We start from the raw sequence: 20,269 nt of genomic DNA, 5'->3' as shown, positions 1-20,269 counted from the left end.
TGTTCCCTGCTGCAGACCAGCTAAGTGTGAGGAGCTTCTGTAGCAGAGGCAGATGCTGGTCCAGTGATGCCTTTGAAGAGAATGTCTCTATACTAGTTCCCCTGGGAAGCTGACTTTTCCCAGCTTAAACAGTCCAGAACTTGGAAGTGCATTGATTGCACTGATGGTTCTTTATAGCTGTGTGATGAAAGCCAGGAAGTTCCCAGTCAAAAAAAAAAAAAAACCATCTTCCACCCTCCATAATCTTCTGGGCTAATGCTTGAACTTCCAGTCTTCCTCCCCTCACCATTGTAGAATGAGAAAATGCCATAGAGTCCATATATATAGCCTGTGTGAAAAGGCAATAGGAGTCATGTTAGATGGTCAATGTGACATAAGAGTTGCTTACAACACCCATGCCAGACCAAAGATTAGTATCCAGAATATGGAAAGAATATTTCTCTGTATCCAGAATATGGGAAGAATATCTCTGAACAATGTTGACTGAAGACCGTCAAGAGGAATCAAGACCATCAAGATTTCCTGCATGACCAATATATGCAAGACAAGGAGGCTGTGTGAGCAAAAGCTTAATTAACTGCAAGATATTCACTCAAGATGGCCAAATCATATCTGAACGATGCTCTGCATCACATATCATTGGGGAAATGCAAATCAAAACAACCATGAAATATCATCTCACAACAGTAAGACTGGCACATTACATAAAACAAAAACTAGCAGTGGGTAGTTACAGGGGAGAAGGAACTAGTAATGTCCATTCACAGCTGGTGGGAATGTTGACTGGTACAACTGTTTTAGGGAAATTATAGGGATACTTCTCAAAAACTAGAATAGATCCAGCAATTCAACTTCTTGGCATCTGGCTCATGTTCAGTGAAGCACTGCTCACAATAGCCAATATATGGAAAAAGCCCAAGTGTCCACATGTCTATGAACAGGTGAATGGCTAAAGAAACTGTGGTACATCTACACAGTAAAAAAAACTATGTAGCTCTTAGGAAAAATGAAGTCATGGAATTTTCTTATACATGGGTGGACACAGAGATGATTATGCTGAGTAAAATGAGTCAGAGGTAGAGGAATAGACATAGAATGACCTCACTCGTTTGTGGGATATAAGAAGGGGAAAAGATAGCATAGTAATAATCCAGAGACAATAGAGAGTATCCTACTGAGTAATGTTAGTCAGAAGAAGAGGAACAGACACAGAAGATAAAGAACAAATGACGAAAGGCAATAAAAACTAAACATTATGTGGCTGCAGTAGGAAGCTGATCCCAGAAAGGGGAGATGCCAGTAGGGAGAGACCCTAGGACAATGGCAGAAGAAAGTGGTCACCCAGGTGGAGGGTGTGAAGTTGGAATATTTGTGTATCAAATCCTACTCATAGTAACAGTTTGTAAGCCACAGTGTCTAGAATAAAATTAAAATTTTAGGAAATTAAAACTAGGGACCTGAGTGGTGGCACAAGTGGTAAGGCATCTGCCTTGCCCATGCAGGCCTAGGAAAGACCGCGGTTCGATCCCCTGGCATCCTATATGGTCCCCCAAGCCAGGTGCAATTTCTGAGCACATAGCCAGGAGTAACCCCTGAGCATCACCAGGTATGGCGCAAAAACCAAAAGGAAGGAAGGAAGGAAGGAAGGAAGGAAGGAAGGAAGGAAGGAAGGAAGGAAGGAAGGAAGGAAGGAAGGAAGGAAGGAAGCGAGGGAAGGAGGGAGGGAGGGAGGGAGGAAGAAAGTAACGAAGGGAGGAAGGAAGGGAGGAAGGAAGGATGGAAGGGAGGGAGGGAGGCAGGAAGGAAGGAAGGAAGGAAGGAAGGAAGGGATGGAGGACGGAGCGAAGGGGAGGGAGGAAGAAAGTAACGAAGGGAGGAAGGAAGGAAGGAAGGAAGGAAGGAAGGAAGGAAGGAAGGAAGGAAGGAAGGAAGGAAGGAAGGAAGGAAAGAAGGAAGAAAGAAAGAAAGAAAGAAAGAAAGAAAGAAAGAAAGAAAGAAAGAAAGAAAGAAAGAAAGAAAGAAAGAAAGAAAGAAAGAAAGAAAGAAAGAAAGAAAGAAAGAAAGAAAGAAAGAAAGAAAGAAAGAAAGAAAGAAAGAAAGAAAGAAAGAAGGAAGGAAGGAAGGAAGGAAGGAAGGAAGGAAGGAAGGAAGGAAGGAAGGAAGGAAGGAAGGAAGGAAGGAAGGAAGGACGGAAGGAAGGAAGGAAGGAAGGAAGGAAGGAAGAAGAAAGAAAGAAAGAAAGAAAGAAGGAAAGAAAGAAAGAAAGAAAGAAAGAAAGAAGAAAGAAAGAAAGAAAGAAAGAAAGAAAGAAAGAAAGAAAGAAAGAAAGAAAGAAAGAAAGAAAGAAAGAAAGAAAGAAAGAAGGAAGGAAGGAAGGAAGGAAGGAAGGAAGGAAGGAAGGAAGGAAGGAAGGAAAGAAAGAAAGAAAGAAAGAAAGAAAGAAAGAAAGAAAGAAAGAAAGAAAGAAAGAAAGAAAGAAAGAAAGAAAGAAAGAAAGAAAGAAAGAAAGAAAGAAAGAAAGAAAGAAAGAAAGAAAGAAAGAAAGAAAGAAAGAAAGAAAGAAAGAAAGAAAGAAAGAAAGAAGAAAAACCAAATAATATATCCACTCAGCCCCCAGAAGATAGAAATAACAACAACAACAACAACAACAATAATAATAATAATATTGTCTTGAAGACAGGCAGGGGGTGGAGGAGATAGAAAATGGGGGGACAATGATGGTGGGAAAGTTACACTAGTGAAGGGGGTGTGTGCATTTTATGGCTGAAACCCAATTATGAACATGTTTGTAATCATTGTACTTAAATGAAGAAATTATAAAAAAGATTAAATAATAAATAATGACTCATTCTGAAGGGAGCTACAGCCACTGTGGTAATAAATTGAGTGAGACTTAGTAAATTGGAGGTTATGAGCCTGCCAAGACTCGTCCATTTTACCTTTTCCAACCCAGGTCTGAAAAATGGATTCCTTACACACAGGGCTAGGTGAGGCATCCAAGAGCACTCACTAGGGCCATTGCAAAAATCTGGCAACAACCTAGATTGCCACGTGGAGAGAAAATGATAAATAAATGTTGATATCCTCTCCCTACCATGGAACTCCATTCCAGAAAGTGGATTAAATTTGCATATATCATCATGAATAAAATATCATGTTGGTATAAAAAGCAAATTGTAGGTTAGGGAAAGAATTCTGTTTATGTAAGAGTGTAGAGAAAACTTGAAACAGTTCTGAGTATGTGTTTAAAAGTTTAAAATTCTGGACTGGATGAACCTGCCAGAATAGGGGCACCTCTTGGGAGGGTAAAAGGAAACAAGCCCTCCCCAACAGTGTCAAGTGGATTTTTTTCTTAGAAGAACTATGGGGAGGGGGCCTAGAGTGATAGTTCAGTGGGTAGGTGTTTGCCTTGCACACTGCTGACCTGGGGTCGATCCTCAGCATCCCATAAGGTCTTCAGAGCCTGCCAAGAGTGATTTCTGAGTGCAAAGCCAGGAATCTTTGAGGGTCACCAGATGTGAAAAAGTAAAAAAAAGAAAGGAATGGAAGGAGAAGGAAGGAAGGAAGGAAGGAAGGAAGGAAGGAAGGAAGGAAGGAAGGAAGGAAGGAAGGAAGGAAGGAAGGAAGGAAGGAAGGAAGGAAGGAAGGAAGGAAGGAAGGAAGGAAGGAGGGAGGGAGGGAGGGAGGGAGGGAGGGAAGAAGGAAGGAGGAAGGAAGGAAGGAGGGAGGAAGGAGGGGTGAGAGGGAGGGAGGGAGGGAGAGAGAGAGGGAGGAAGAAAGTAAGGAAGAAAGGGAAGAAGGAAGGAAGGGAAGGAAGAAGGGAGGGAGGGAGGAAGGAAGGGCAAGAGGGACGAAGGGAGAGAGGGAGGGAGGAAGAAAGGGAGGAAGAAAGGGAGGAAGGGAGGAAGGAAGGAAGGAAGGAAGGAAGGAAGGAAGGAAGGAAGGAAGGAAGGAAGGAAGGAAGGAAGGAAGGAAGGAAGGAAGGAAGGAAGGAAGGAAGGAAGGAAGGAAGGAAGGAAGGAAGGAAGGAAGGAGGGAAGGAAGGAGGGAAGGAAGGAGGAAGAGAGGGAGGGCAGAAGAGTAGTACAGCAGGCAGGGCTGTTGCATATAATCAACCCGCTTTTGATCTCCAGCATCCATATGGTCTCCTGAGTGGAGAGCTGGAATTACACTTAATTACCCCCTGATGTGCCCCCAAAAAAAGAAAGAACAAAGGAAAAGAAGGTAAAATGCCAAAAACTTATGAAACCAGTCACAGATGCCCATTGCTTTATCTTTTTATTCTCCGTATTTTCCATTTATTCATTTCATTCATTCATTCCCTGAGTATTCAATGGACACCTGCTATGCTCTGGGCACTCCTCTGGGTGCCAGGGACATGCTGTGAACAAGACAAATGCAGCTTTTAGGAAACTGATATTAGCAAGCATGGGCAGACAATACCGAAGTGAGTTAAATACATAAAATTGTGAAGTGGTGATAAATTATAGAGAAAATAAAGAAAGGTCCATGTGGAACAGAAGTGGCAGGGAAAGTTTGAATTAGAATGGTAGGAAAACACTAGTATGAAAAGGAGACATTTAGAGTCTAGCCTGCAGGGACACACCACTGGGATGCCCAGGAAGAACCTTCTAGAAGGGGGAACATGAAGTATTGAAGCCTGAAGGTAGAGTGTCTCCAGGGATGGAGTAGAAAAATGATGCCATGGATCTTTAAATATTTTATCAAGAAGGAAGAAAGGGGTGGAAAGACAGTGCCTTTGTCAGACTGAAATTCAGTCATGAACAACTTTAAAATCACGGTGTTTACATTTTAAAAAAAATTTTTAAGAGCAAGCTTTTGGGCTGAAGCAGGGGCACCGTGGTAGGGCATTTGCCTTGCACGCTTCTGACCTAGGATGGACCTTGGTTCTATCCCCTGGCATCCTATATGGTCCCCCAAGCCAGGAGTGATTTCTGAGTGCATAGCCAGGAGTAACCCCTGAGCGTCACCAGGTGTGGCCCAAAAACCGAAAAAACAAAGAGCAAGCTTTCCAGATTATGCCTCTTGGAGCTAAAACCGGAAAAAAAAAAACTGCTGGAAAAATATCATAAGCTCTTCTAGGTGTTGAAGGTACCACAGGGTACAGAAAACTTTAGAGAGAATAGAACTGGAATTCCCCTCTTTGTTATACAATGGAATCACCAAAAAACTTTAAAATATTGTCTAAGCCCCTGAAATCACAATATAGAGAAATGGAGACAATGACATATTAAAGGGACCCCCAGAAGTACTTCCATACACAGTAAAATCAGATAACAAGGGGCTCAAAGCAGGCAAAGACTCCAAAACTCAGATGATTGTGACATATCTTTGTGTGTTGTTTTTTGGGTCATGCCCCATGGTGCTCAGGTTTTACTCCTGGTTCTGTGGTCAGGGGTCGTTGCTGGCAATGCTCAGGGAATTATATATGGTACCAGGGTTTGAGCCCGGGGCCAGTTGATTGTAAGGCAAGCAAACACCTTAATCACTCTACTAGCTCTCCAAATTCTATCTTATTCTCATATTCTTCCTCACAGATCTACTCTTAAAACTTGGTTTTCCCTCACAGAATACTGGTTTGTGAAACATAACTCAGTTGCTTAGGGGGGTTGGTTTAGAAAATAAAATTTTAAAAAGATCTGGCTGGGGGGAAAAAGAAAGGAACTCAAAGTCAGGAATGCAGCTGAGAAGCAAAGCAAGGGCTTGGCTCTTGCCCCTTGGCTCGCACAACAGACAGAAATAAATAGGTAAAATAAAAGCAGGCTAGTCCCAATTGTTACATAAAGTGCAAGTGAAGCATTTAAAAGTGTCTGATACATTCTGAGAGCTCACTATTAAAATTGTGCTTATTAATACCTTAGCATGAAAATGTTAATCAACCCAGTTACTGAGAGGAGGTGTATCTTAATCAGGACATCCAAATAGGTATTAATAAACAGTGAAGTAGCTACAAAGATCCAAAGACAACATAATGGGGTAATTGACACATACAACTGAGTTGGGGAGGAGTGGGTAAGAGGGAAGTGGTGAGGGTCCTTGGGAGGGAGAGGGGACATATTGATGATGAGTGGGTGTTGGAATCATGTCCATGAAAATCCACTATTAGTAGTAGTGTAGGCCAACAAAAATAATTTAACTTTTAATGTTTAAAAATAGATATGCATAATATTTATGTTGTCTTCAGATATTCTAAGAACCTTATAAGTTTGCTGAATCAAAATGCCCCAATCTTAATCATATAGAAGGCAAAACAGTCATCTAAGGTCAAAGTGACTTCATGGTAGATTTCAGGCTCTTGCCTGGCACTAAATTCCACCCAGGTAGGTGATGTGGCTCAGTAGTAGAGAGATTTTGCATGTGTGAGACCCTGAATTTGATCCCTAGGTCAACACACACACACACACACACACACACACACACACACACACATCCATCCATTCTGACTTGTTCTCCCTGATATGTTACATTGATTTTGAGTTTTCTTCTTGGGTAAAAGAACATTAAGTTGTCTAAAGAGAGCCTAGAGGGACTTTTGGGTATCCCTGCAACACAAATGCCCATCCCCAATCTCTCCTAGCACTTTGGTTTGCAGCTGGAGTTAGGACCAGAGATTATGGCAGTCTGTACAGCTGCCCATGCTCAGGTCTACACTGAACTCTGCTATTTGGGCTGGATACTAAGGTTGTAGATTTGCTGTAATGTCACCTGTCCTCAAAGGAGATGAGAACACAGAAAGGCAATTTTATTCCATAGTGAAAAGAGATTGTTCTGGAGGGTTTCACCCCAGGGTCTGGCCTTTGTGGCTGTGTGACCTCAGATTTCTTTTTTCTGAATCTCTCCATACCTCCATTTTTTTCATCTGTCAATGAGAGGTTATAACAGTATTTACTACACAAGATAGAAGGGTTGAAATGAATCAACAGAAGCAAATTTCTAGGATGTGCTAAGCTTGTGAATATGTACTAGAGAAAATCTATAAGGGCCATATTATTATGGCTAAAAACTGACTGGTTGTCCAGGGCTGTTGGGGTGGGGGTGATAGAATAAGGATTACTATGACAGAGAGAAAGTTAATACAAGGATTAAGGAACTTGCTTTGCATTCTGCTAACCCTGGTTCAATTCCCAGGGCTTCATGGTCTTCCAAGAAAATACCTCGAAGTAGCCCCTGGACACTTCTGGCTGTTGCCCAAACCCCACTCTGCAAAGAATAAAGACAATTGCTTAATGTATGTGTGTATGTATGAAAATGTTTGAGGATCAAGGGAGAAGGGCATTGTGATGTGTTCAATGTCAGGTGTCCGCTATAAAATGGGTCATTTTAGGTTGCATAAATTTCACCTCAATTTACATAAATAACTGAACTGCCGTGATCCCTTCCTAACTCATGAAATCCAAGTCTCCAATTCCTCATCTGTCAATTGTGTAATGATAGAGCTTGAGGGTTGAGTTCGTTATCATGTCAGTTAGCCCCAGGCTCATGGAACAGTTACATCATATCGCTGGTGTCCCTGGTGAAGAAATAATTCCCATCATTCTGAGCATTGGGATGAATAGAGAGAGGCTTTTGGAAGTGGTCATATCTGACTTACCATGAGTTTGAATGGTACAAGCCATCCCCTTAGTCTCTCACTATTAAGTACAAACAGGGCCCACAGAAATGTGTATAGAACATTGATCCAAGTTCAGCCTTCTGGAATTCATCTGGGAAACTCATTCTTTACCAGTCCAAAAGGCTTACCCCAGATCTTCTAGTGAGTTACTTGGCAAACATTTGCAATAAACCTGCCGATCACAATAAAACATATTGCCCCATAAAAGAATTTCTAACCCTTCAACACAAAGACCAGGAAAGTGCTTGTTGCAATATTAAGGTCTCGGCTCCCACATCTCCTTGCCTGGAAACTATTGGCAGAAAGAATAGAGTTGCTTGAAAAGGATTCACTGAGGGACTACTTTAACTGTGATCAGAGACAGTTTTAATTCAAGAGAATTAAATTAAATTAAATCAAGCTACACTGCCCTTCTATAGTCTGGTCAAATTGCAAACAAGGAGAGGCAAAAATTAACAGAGAGATTCATAAGACAGATATCCTAAAATCAACCACCACAAAAAAGATAAAAAATCTTATAAAGGCAAGAAAAAAACGGTGCTATTTGGCCCATATCGCTCACATCTCTCTGCAGGGGTCTTAGTCTTTAAGACAATTACTAGAAAGTATGAATGAACTCTCATGGGTCTGCCCTTTTCCTCTCCTCTGGCTACTGATCCGATGGCAACTAAATAAAATCACCATCCCCAGAGAAAAGGAGGTCAAGGGAAGTAAAGTCATTGACCAAAGAAACAGTATACAACAGAATAAATATTTTAACCCATGCCTTCATCAGCTCCAATTCTCTTTGATCCACATCTACCACTGTAGAAGTTTCTAGAATGATTCCTCATACTTTCTCACCAGACTCTACACTTGTCAGGCTTCGGAGTGATAAGTCTCAACCCTTTGATATCTCACACTGGCCTGGCCTAGAACCTCTAAAGACGTGATCAGAGATCTGGAACCTGGAAAACTTACACACACACACACACACACACACACACACACACACGATAAACAAGAACATCTCATGGGAGAATAAAAGAAGAGTTATAAGCACAGCTGGGTCAGAATTCAGCTGTTCTAATAATAGAGCTCATGACCTTGAGCTGATGGCCTGCACCTCTTTCCTCGGGTGGAAAATGGGATCATTCCACATGCAGCATCACTGTGAGAACTAGGTAGGAACATGCCAATGGCGCACTCACAGAAGTCAGATACACACCAAACACTCCCCCAAAGCAAACTATGAGAATGACTCCACTTTAATCTATGAATCTCAGCCTCCTAGTGTGAGCAAATTTATCCCCTTTTGCAGGATCAATGAGGTACCACAGAAGCAATGTGCAATCGGTGCTGATCACAGAGCAGTGTCCAAACAGGAGAAATGACACCCCTGTCTTCGCCCATTCACCAGCCCCCAAACCCTGTAGTATTCCCAAATCTTCAACCTCTTCATCCAACCTCTCCATTTCCAACCAGTCCTGAGTCATCCTTCAGCTCACAGCCAAGACTGTTGCAGGGGGTGGGGTGGCGGGTTGTTCAGTCTTCATCCTGTCATGAACCCTTGTGTGTGTGAGGACCAAGGAAGTGAGATGACAGAGCCTTTGGTGAAGGGGGAATGTGAGCCAAAGACAAGAAACGAAAAAGAAAACCAAGAGAGTTTCCAGCAGGTCCTTGTCTGTCTCCATGAACCTCAGCACACTCATTTCACTGGGAAAAGACTTATTAGCTACAGCATGGAATGGGGGAGCCCACAGTAACGAGTCTTTAATTACGAAACTCTTTTACCTTATTGCTTTTGTGTGGCCCCGATGAAAATGAGCAGTGGCAGTTTCTATTAGAAATGTTAATTACTTTCCCGGGTAATTAGACTCACTGGATACCTCAAGCACCTGACCTCCATGCCTACCAGCAGAGATAGGAGGAAGGGAGGAAGGAGGGGCAGAGCTTTGGACGGAAGGAAAGGGGAATGTTCAGAAATGCTGAGAAAAGCAAGATCATGCAAATGAGTTGCATGTATAATGAGGCTCTGGAGCTTACCTTCCCCTCCCCTAAATGCCCCCCTCACCCAGGATGCAAGAAGAGGGAGATTTTTCCAAATGTGACAGATATGGGAACCTGTCATAGTGATAGGCACCATGACCAACTTCCTCTCCAAATGGAGGCATTCCCACCATTTCTTCTCCTACCCATAAGGCTCTGTGGTCCCAAGTTGCTCAGATTCCTAAGGTCATACGTTAAGATTGAGGCCGATAGCACTGGGCCAGAGGTCCACAGCATTTTCCTATATTCTTGCCAGCAGTGAACATAGACCAAAAAGCTCAGGGCTCCTTGGAACCTGCAAAGTAGAAATGACCCAGTCCCCAGTTCTCTAGTAGTTCAAGCATTGGGTGGGAGGGGACAGAGAATTAATAATCAAGGTGAAAAAAAATAGTGTGGTGTGGTATAGATTAAACAATCAAGGAGAGCTTCTCTAGAGAGATGACTTCCCCCCTGGGATTTGAAGATCAAGTCCTATTCCTTGGAGAGTTTGTGTGAAAAGGGTATCTATTTCTTAGCATGGAAGGTTAAATATTGCCTTCCCCACCCTACCCCACCCCCAAAAAATCACATCTCCTGAGACCCCTTATGGGGAAAGAAAGGTCTTTGCAGACTTAATTCATGAAGATGAATGAGTATGTGTCATAGGAGAGTAAATGTCTAACACTCATATAATTGGCACCTTTGACCTTCATCCAAAGAAGTCTGGACAGTAGCAGAGAATGAGACAAATATACAAGGAGACAAATACACATGGAAGGTTCAAGCTTTGGTCACCTGAGCAGCCCTTACTGGTTTCATAGACAAGCCACTTAAGTACAATATCACTCTTCCTCACCCAGGCTGACATTATTTATGTTGACAGACATGACATACAATAGGTGTATGCAGTTCAGAGGATGGGGTATTTCACATAGCTTATCAGCAAACACCCTTAAAAGTATCAAGCGATATGAAGATTCCTCCAAAAACTGGAAATTGAGCTCCCATATGATCCAGCTATACTACTCCTAGGGATATACCCTAGGAACACAAAAATACAATACAAAAATCCCTTTCTCACACCTATATTCATTGCAGCACTATTTACAATTGCCAGACTCTGGAAACAACCAAGATGCCCTTCAACAGATGAATGGCTAAAGAAACTGTGGTACATATACACAATGGAATATTATGCAGCCATCAGGAGAGATGAAGTCATGAAATTTTCCTATACATGGATGTACATGGAATCTATTATGCTGAGTGAAATAAGTCAGAGGGAGAGAGATAGATGTAGAATAGTCTCATTAATCTATGGGTTTTAAGAAAAATGAAAGACATTCTCAGAGACAAAAGAGAGGAGGGCTGGAAAGTCCAGCCCAGGACATGAAGCTCACCACAAAGAGTGATGAATGCAGTTAGAGAAATAACCACACTGAGAACTATCATAACAATGTTATTGGATGAGGGAAGTAGAAAGCCTGTCTAGAGTACAGGCGGGGGTGGGGTGGGGAGGAGGGAGATTTGGGACATTGGTGGTAGGAATGTTGTACTGGTGAAGGGGGGGTGTTCTTTACATGACTGAAACTCAACTACAATCATATTTGTAATCAAGGTGTTTAAATAAAGATATAGAAAAATAAAGTATCAGCCATGACAATTTTCTGTTCTATTTGTCCAGTGGTTAGAGCATTTGCCTTGTATGCAGCCATCTAGGTTTAATCCCTGGTACCCTATATGGTCCCCTGAGCACTACCAGGAGTAATTTCTGAGTGCAGAGCCAGGAGTAACCCCTGAGAACTACTGTGTGCAGTCTATAAGCCAAAATTTTTTTTAATTTTAAAAATTAATAGCAGTTTTATTCTGTTCTTGCCTGACACATTTGCAAGAAGCAGATATGTGGCATCTATTTTATTCTTTTCTCCTATTTCTCCTTATTCTTTGCTGGGTACATATTTGCAAACCCTTTGCATTCTAAGATCTAAATTCTTTTGTTTGGTTTGTTTTGTTGCTTTTAGGTGCTTCTTTTTTATTTAAACACCTTGGTTATAAAGTTGTACATGAATAGGTTTCAGTCTTATAATGTACACCACCCCCTACCAGTGCACATTTCTTACCACCAATGTCCTCAGTTTCCCTCGCACCCTCCCCTGTGCCCTCTGGAACAGGCATTTTGCTCTTCTCTCTCTCTCTCTCTCTCTCTCTCTCTCTCTCTCTCTCTCTCTCTCTCTCTCTCTCTCTCTCCCTGTGCCCTCTGGAACAGGCATTTTGCTCTTCTCTCTCTCTCTAACTCTCTCTCTCTCTCTCACACACACACACACACACTTTCACTCTCCCCCTGTTTTCCCCCTTTTAGATACTGTGATTTGAACTATCATTAATGAAGGGATATCATGCCTATCACTTAAGATCTGAATTCTTTGACCCAGGGAAATATCTCAAACTTGGGATATATATATTTTGCTAGGAGGCAGGTAGATTTGACTGGGGTGCTGAGAGGCAGCCTCCCCATGAGAACCCCCATGAGAAGAGGGGCAGATTGACACATGGGGCTTCAATTCAGGAGGCACAGTGGAATGCCAGCAGGAAAAATCCCCCCTGCAAGACTTCAGAAAGGGTGACACTCTCAACTCTTCAAATCCCTGATTTATGGGTCCACATTCCTAGATCCCCAGGAAGTTAACATACCTGGCTACTCTTACCTTATATCCCCCTGGATACACTGACACTCCTAAATAGGACAGGATGGAGTCAGGAAACCATCCCTGCTAACTTGTCTGGGAAATGGGGAGTCACTCCACCCTTGGGATTCCTTCTTAGTCAGGAAAAGCTTGAGGTTTCCAGAAATATGATCAGGGATAAGCCGAAAGGAGATTCCCTTGGAGAGGTCTGCACCTCCTACCTCCCCATATTTGGACAGAACCAGAAGCTCTGAATTGAGTTTTTAGAACCTGCACTTTTAGTCAACCCCCCAGAAGAGGGGTTCCCAGGAACCACTCGGGGTTCAGATACATACCCCACCCTGAGAATCTCTCTGAGTGACTCTTAGGCCACTCAGTTCAGCCTGGGTCAGACATCTCCCTACCCATCCTGACAGAACAGATGTGCTGCCTTGTGTTTGTCCCAAACCCCCACACCCCAGGATCAGAGGCGCTGAAAGAAGCTGATGCCAAGGGGAGAGGCAGCGTGGTCCTCAGAGTCATTACAGAAGCTGTTTTCAGAGGCCGGTGCCTCTTTTAATTTGTTTGTCTTTTCGATTGTGTAATTGAATCCAAGCCACAGGACTCAGCTGAGCCTTGCTAGGGAAGGCAAGAAGCTGTGAATACCCAGGAGTGACTGACAGCTGCTAGGGGGTTGGGAGGACTGAGAGCAGAAGGTAGCAGAAGGGGCTGGTTTTTCTCTTCATGCTTTTGCTACGAGGTAGTGCGGTGATGTCTGAGCTCTGTCCATCAGACAATTCAAAGCCCAATTCTCTTCTGAACCATGTGCGATGAAGGTACATTTCCAAACTTCTCTATTACCCCCAGTCCTCATCTTTGAAGATACCCACCATACCCCAGTAATGCTATTGGAAGAAACATGTAAGAAACATGTTTAGGGAGAGGATCCTATACATTGCAGATACCCAGGAGTAGAGTCCAGGGCCATGAAGAGTAAACTCCAGGTAAAAAAATCTGTAGAAAGAACTTTGTCAAGGAAAATTACCTAGACAGGGAGTCAGCACCCTGCAGAGGTTGTGAGCTCCCCCATTATATAGAATTAGACAGTAAAGGTTGTATATCTGATGCTGAGTTGGTGTCAGAGTGCCTTTCTCTACTCCCATACTCAAATGCAAACTTGGATTCCTACATATCAATGATTATAAGATGACACCCATCTATTAACCCAAAACAAAGGTGTTCCCACATCTTCCTTTTTCCTTTCAGGGGTCTCAAACTCAATTTACCTGGGGGCCGCAGGAGGCAAAGTCGGGGTGATCCTTGAGTGCAAAGTCAGTAGTAAGCCTTGAACATTGGGGGGTATGACCCAAACAACTAAAACAAAACAAAACAAAACAAAAAAAGATTCCTCTATAGGCAGGGCCAAAAAATGTTGTACAGAGGGCCATTTTCGGCCCACAGGCCGCGAGTTTGAGACCCCTTCTTAAACTATCCCTTTGACATGTAAAAGTCTACCTGATCACTCTACCCTCCCTTGCCCTAGTAAATTTGTACTGAAAATGAAGAAAGGACAGTCTGGCTCTGTCAGGCAGAGATACCAGTAGGCAAAATGCAGACTCCATGATTCCTTCCTGACTGGCTTGGTTTATTAATCCTTCATGGTTACCCTGCTTCTTCAAGAGACTATCTGCCTGGGGGTAGAAATACACATGTGGAGTGATTTCACAACGTGGAGATATATTCTATAACTGGTGCCTGAACAGGGACTTAAGAACCCGAAAGACCTGAATGATGATGATTGCCTTGACCTTCAGGTAAATTATGCCATGACAGCCTCCTGGAGGTGGACTGAGTTTGCAGTACCCTTCTCTAGAACATCGGTGCACATAGCCCATGTTCTGAAAGTGGCAGAGGCCCCCTCAGGTAGGACAGAAGCAGGCAGTGAAAGGGAGAAAACTGAAGACTCTGATCAACATCCCAGAGGCTGAGACCCACAGCCTTTCTTCTACTAAAGGTGCTTTGTGTGAAGACCTTGGCCCCAACAACCTGTAGCAGCTTATTGAAGTCACTGAGGGGGTAAGAGCCAAAGAGAAAGCCCCATTTGTAGAGGACCAACAGCAGGGGGTTCCCCCCCACTCAGATTCTGGCCCAGGAACTAAAAGCCTTTCTGTCCCAGATGACCTCAGCAGCCTAACACAGAGGAGAAGATGGAGGATCCAAGACCAGTCAAAGCCCAACTGAGTAGGAAAAATGCCACTCAGGACCACTGAGGGCCACTGAGGGCAAAGTGGCTGGCTGACCACGTGCTCAGTGAATATAGGGGCTCCTGGTAAAATGTGAGAAGCCCAGAGGGTATCGCACCTCTTGGTCCAAAGCACATACTCCTTATCAATTTACCACCTATGCTTGGAAATTAGAGCATTCCCAGTACCTATGCTGGGCCAGAGGATGAAACTCCCAAAGTAATGCTATTACCTTGCGCCTAGGTGTCATTTGTTCTGTTTCCAGCACACCAAACAAATGAAAATGAGTGAAGTAAATAAAATACATTTACTTTCGTTTCCTAAGTGGTGACTTCCCAACTCCCCAGAAATCAAAGTAAACATGATCAAAACCATTTCCTGTAGCTAAGAGCTTATTCCTGGTGGACTTAGGGTTATTTCTGGGTGAGTCCAACTACTCTGAGAAGTGGGAAAGGAAATGAGTGACATCTTTGAAAATTAAGAAGAAAAGTTACCGTATTTTCCAGCGTATAAGACGACTTTTGAAACAAAAGAAAGTCAACCGAAAATTGGGTGTCGTCTTATACGCCGAGTATATCCCTTAAAATGTTTCAATATGCCGCTAAACGAAACAAAAAAATCAGGTCGCAGAGTTTCCAAATCTCTTTCTTGGGGCTCCCAAACAGTACTCAGGAGATCTGGGGGCCACTTCTGGCAAAACCCAGCTAACTGTGTTAGTGGTTCAGTGCTAGGGTCCAAGGATGGGGTGTTGTTTGTTTCATGTAGTAGGGGAGATTAACTGACATCACCAGGGAATTGCCAGAAAAGGTGCCTATGATAAGGGACCAATCACTGCAAGGCTGCTCGGACTGCCTCTCTAACTCAGCCAATCCAAGCAGACTTTTTATACGTGCAAATTAGACAATGTTCTGGACCAGCCTGCTCAGATTGGCCAGAGTCAGAGAGGAAGTCTATGACAGTATTACTTTGAACCTTTGCTTGTTGTGATTGGCTCACTGTGGTACATACAGTTGCAGCACAGGAACATTCTGTCTGATACAGCGAATATAGGCCTAAAGCTATGTTTTAACTGCAAAATTAGGGGGTCGTCTTATACGCCCAGTCATATACGCACACATATATACATGTCAATGGTAATGACTGTCTTGAAGACATAAGATATCCAGGTGGCCTATCCTGGGGAGACTGCACTTACCAACATTTCATTTTCCACCTAAGAGAGGGCCATAACCACCTGACCAAGTGGACTCATATTATCACTGTACTCCTCAAAGAGCTCTGACTTCCCCCCCCCCAATTTTTATAGAGACATAATCATTTACAATATTGTTAGTTTCATGCATGCAGTGTTGGAATATCACACATGCCACCAAGAGTGCATGCTTCTCTCAAACGATGTCTCATAGTCCCCTCCCATCCACTAAATCTCTCCCTTTTCTGTAGACCAGTTCTGAGGTTCTGTTGCCTTCTTCCACTTGTTATTTCTTAATTATGTTTCTTCGTACCTCACATATAAGAGTGATCATTCTATATCTGTCCCTCTCCTGGCTCACCTCATTAATGTGCTTCTAATCCCATCCCTGTAGTGGCAAGATGCATAATTTTACCTTTCCTTATAGCTAAATAATATATTCCACTATGTATATAGATCACAGTTTCCTGATCCATTCATTTGTTCTTGAACACTTGGGTTGCTTCCTGACCTTGGTTACTGGGATATTCTTTTAAAACTGATGTTTAAGGAAATTGATGGCACATTTTTTTTGTTTGTTTGTTTGTTTTTGTTTTTTTTTTTTGTTTTTGGGCCACACCCGTTTGACGCTCAGGGGTTACTCCTGACTATGTGCTCAGAAATTGCCTCTGGCTTGGGGGGACCATATGGGACGCCGGGGGATCGAACCGAGGTCCATTCCTTGGTAGCGCTTACAAGGCAGACACCTTATCTCCAGCGCCACCTTCCCGGCCCTGTTTGTTTGTTTTTGATTTTTGGGTTTTGGGTCACACTCAGCAGTGCTCAGAGGTTCCTCCTGGCTCTATGCTCAGAAATTCCTCTTGGCAGGCTCAGGGGACCATATGGGATGCCAGTATTCGAACCACTGTCCTTCTGCATGCAAGGCAAACACCCTGTCTCCATGCTATCTCTCCAGCCCCATGGTGGCACATTTTCTGACCAAAACTCAAGACCTTTGACTGGATCATATAAGGGGATTATTTTAAAGGGGGCATGAGGACATCTAAGGTGGATAAGAAGCATCTTGCTGGACACCACAGCCAATAGGTGATAGAGCCAAAACTATCAACTCCCAAAGGTGTGTCATTTATCTCACACCTCCTAACCCAATCATCTTCCTTTGCTTACTCCAGTGCAGAGAGCTGGTGCAGGACCTTTCGAAGGCAGGCTGGTTGCTTGCTCCCTCGGGCCTGTGGTTGTCAAAATCTAACGAGCCCAAGAGTCACTGGGGAGCTCATTAACTGCATTGAACCTGAGCCCCAGTGTGGTCCAGATCAGCACTTCTCAAATGTTCCTGCACACACAGTCACCAAGGAAACTTGTTAAAATGCAGATTCTGCTGCAGGAGCGCTGGGGGAAGGGGTACCTCATGCTAATGAGCTCCTCCTTGGGGTGGGGAAAACCAAATCCTATAACCCTCACTTCTGAGTTATAAGGGTTTAGCATTCAAGCAAGGGTCTGGCATTCAACCACTGGTCCTCCACCAATGCTTAAACACCAGCGGAGGCTGCCTCACAGCCACCTGGAACCTCTTTGTACCTCAGTTTCTCTGTAAGTGGAAGATGTGGACTCATACTACCCCATTTCTTAGAGTTGTTTGTAGGCTTAAGAGGGGCACAACCACTCAATCACATAAAACCCACTGTGCCTGGTATGCAGAAAACTCTCAATAAATAATGATGAGAGTGTGGCATGATCCATGATGGGCTTTAACTGAATAAATGAAAATCATTAATGTTATGTTTTCCCATGAGCTTATGTTTGTTCCACTTTCCTAAGTCTCACAGACTGCTCTAGAAATGAATTTTAGCGATTACCCAACATTTTTGTAATGCACTTTCATGTATATTTCTGTTTGCAGTTACCCGTGCTAATTTGGTGCTTAAAACAACCATGATCTATCACGTCTGCAAGTCTGGGGGAGACTGGGCTCTTTTCTACTCTGCGAGGTAAAATCTATGTCTCCATATTGACTCAGGACTCACTCAGGTGCCTTGTTGAAGCTGAAACATCCAGAACAGCCTCTCAGCTTCTGGACTTCATTCTGTAACCTAATTCAGCTGCTTGGATGGCAGATGGCTGATAGTTTCCTGCCCCAAGAAAGGTACCTAAAAGGAAGAACGTCAATGTATAAAAATGTGTCCAGGGAGCCAGAGTAAGATCACAGTGGATAGAGCATTTGCCTTGCATGTGACTGACCCAGATTAGATCCCTGGCATCCCATATGACTCCCTGAGGCTGCCAGGAATAATTTTTGAACACAGAGCGAAGAGTAACCCCTGAGTGAGTGCTGTTTAGTGTGGTCACAAAACAAGAAAAAAAAAAACTTAACTAAAAAATAAATAAAAGGCAAACAAGGAGAGACGGAGGGAGAAAGAGAAAGAGAAGAAAAGAGCCTACCATAGACACAGTTTGAGGGGGAAAGATGTGGGGGAAGGAAATTGGGGACATTAGAGGTGTAAAATGTACACTGGTGAAGAGATGCATGTTGGAACAGTGTATGAATGAAACTCAACCATCAACAACTCCTTAACTGTATCTCACAATAATTCAATTAATTTTTTCTTAATTAATTCAAGGCACCCCACAAGGGCTGGAGAAATAGTGTACAGGAAGGGAACTCACCTTACATGAGGATGACCTAAATTTGATCCCAAGTACCACATACCACCACACCCAAGTTCCATCAGGAATGATTCTGAACACAGAGCTAGGAGTGAACCCTAAGCAAAGCCCCAAATAAACAAACAAATAAACAAACAAACAAACACAAAAAGAAATACAACAGAGGAATTGACCCACAAACTGAATTGGAATGAGAGTTGGGGGAAGGTTTGAAAGGGAGGGATGGGAATTTCTTCTGGGAGAGGAATGGTGATGCACCGATGTGGTGCTGAAATTATGAACACAAAAAACCATCACTAGCAATATTATAAATCACATAACTTCAGTCAATTAGAAATAAATTTTTCCAAAAGGATCATCTGGGTTTACAGAGAATGATGAGACATGCACAGCCTACATGGCCAGTGAGAAGCCTTGGGACTGAGTCCAATATCTCCTTCTCTTCATCATCCTGCCCACCTTGGATCATCAGCTTCTCTTCCCCTGCATGTCTCCTTTCTCCAAGCATCCCCATGACATCGTTAATTATTTATAAATGAACATTTAAATGCACCGGAACAAGTGCTATTTAAAGGAACCCTGTGGTGACTCATTGAGTAATTAAAATAATCATTTATTCCATATACCCGTTATCAAGTTCTCCATTTGCAGTAGACACTGCAGGGGAGGGGGGCATGGAGGGAGGCAGAAGTGGGGGGGAGTCCCAAAGGAGTCCAAGATAAGATGGGGTTCCTGCCTTCAGGGAGCTACATCACTTATTCATTCAGCCACAGGCAGCGCTGTGTACTGCTGCTGTTTGTCTTACCAAGGCCTAAGCACTAGAGGTGAAACTAAACCCTAAGGAACCCTGAAAAATGCCACAGGATCCCTGTTTGATAACTGTGGCTGGCAAAGGCCCTTGATTGCAGAGAAGGGCCAGCCTTTGCCCCATGTAAAACCAAAGGAAATTTCCCACCATCTGATTTTGTGCAGACTAGAGAGAGTCCTGGTTCAAGGATCTGAGAGCTCTGGGAACCAAATGAGTCACTGAGTAGGGATCTTCCACTTTCATATCTGGACCCAATCTCCTAAGCCTTCCAGCCAGAGCTGTGCCATCAAACACCATGTGGTGTTGCTTCTATGCACAGAGGCAGTAATTTTGCTCCTGACCACTGCTGCGGGTGGCCACCAAACCAAACCCAAATGCAAGCAACATAGATTTCTTATCTCTGTTCTGAAATTTGAACATGGTAAAGGAAGTTAGACACTAGAAATGCAGAATGTGGGAATTTGGGTGGGGAGATGGCTATCCTGTTCTCCCTACAGTGCTGTTGGGCCCATGCAGCTCTACATAATCAGGCCTGAGCATTGAAATGCCTGACCCAAGTGTCTGAGTAGATCTGAGAGTAACCCCCAAAGGCTCTGGAGAACACATACACATACACACAGAGAGAATATAAAATTCCTTAGGAAAAAAAAAAAAAAAGAAAACTAATTTCCAAAAGTCCTAGTTGTTAGGCTTGCAGGAGTTAAAAATCAGGTAGTCCCTACTTCCACCAGTAGAAGGGCTCATCATGATTGAAGATACCAGATAAAAGTTGGAGCCCAGAAAAAAAACAGGATGTTTGCCCAAACTATAAGAACTGACAGCAGTGAGACCCCAACTCGCTTCTTGGTATGGTCAATGGGGAATTCACAACCTAATCAAGGACATTCAGCACATCCCTTTTCCAACCCTTACTTTTTCACACCAGTGCAGCTATAGAATCCCAGTGTAGGCTAGAGGCAGGTGTGACTCTGGCAGTCTCTATGGAGAAGACTATAAGACTTGCCTGGGAGAGCACCTCCTATCTCCAATAAAGACTCCAATTGGTCAAATATGTAGTGT

This window comes from Suncus etruscus, chromosome 4, assembly GCF_024139225.1.
Source record: "Suncus etruscus isolate mSunEtr1 chromosome 4, mSunEtr1.pri.cur, whole genome shotgun sequence".
Taxonomy (NCBI): Eukaryota; Metazoa; Chordata; class Mammalia; order Eulipotyphla; family Soricidae; genus Suncus; species Suncus etruscus.
The sequence above is the reverse complement of the archived record's forward strand: the minus strand, read 5'-3'. Positions refer to the sequence as shown.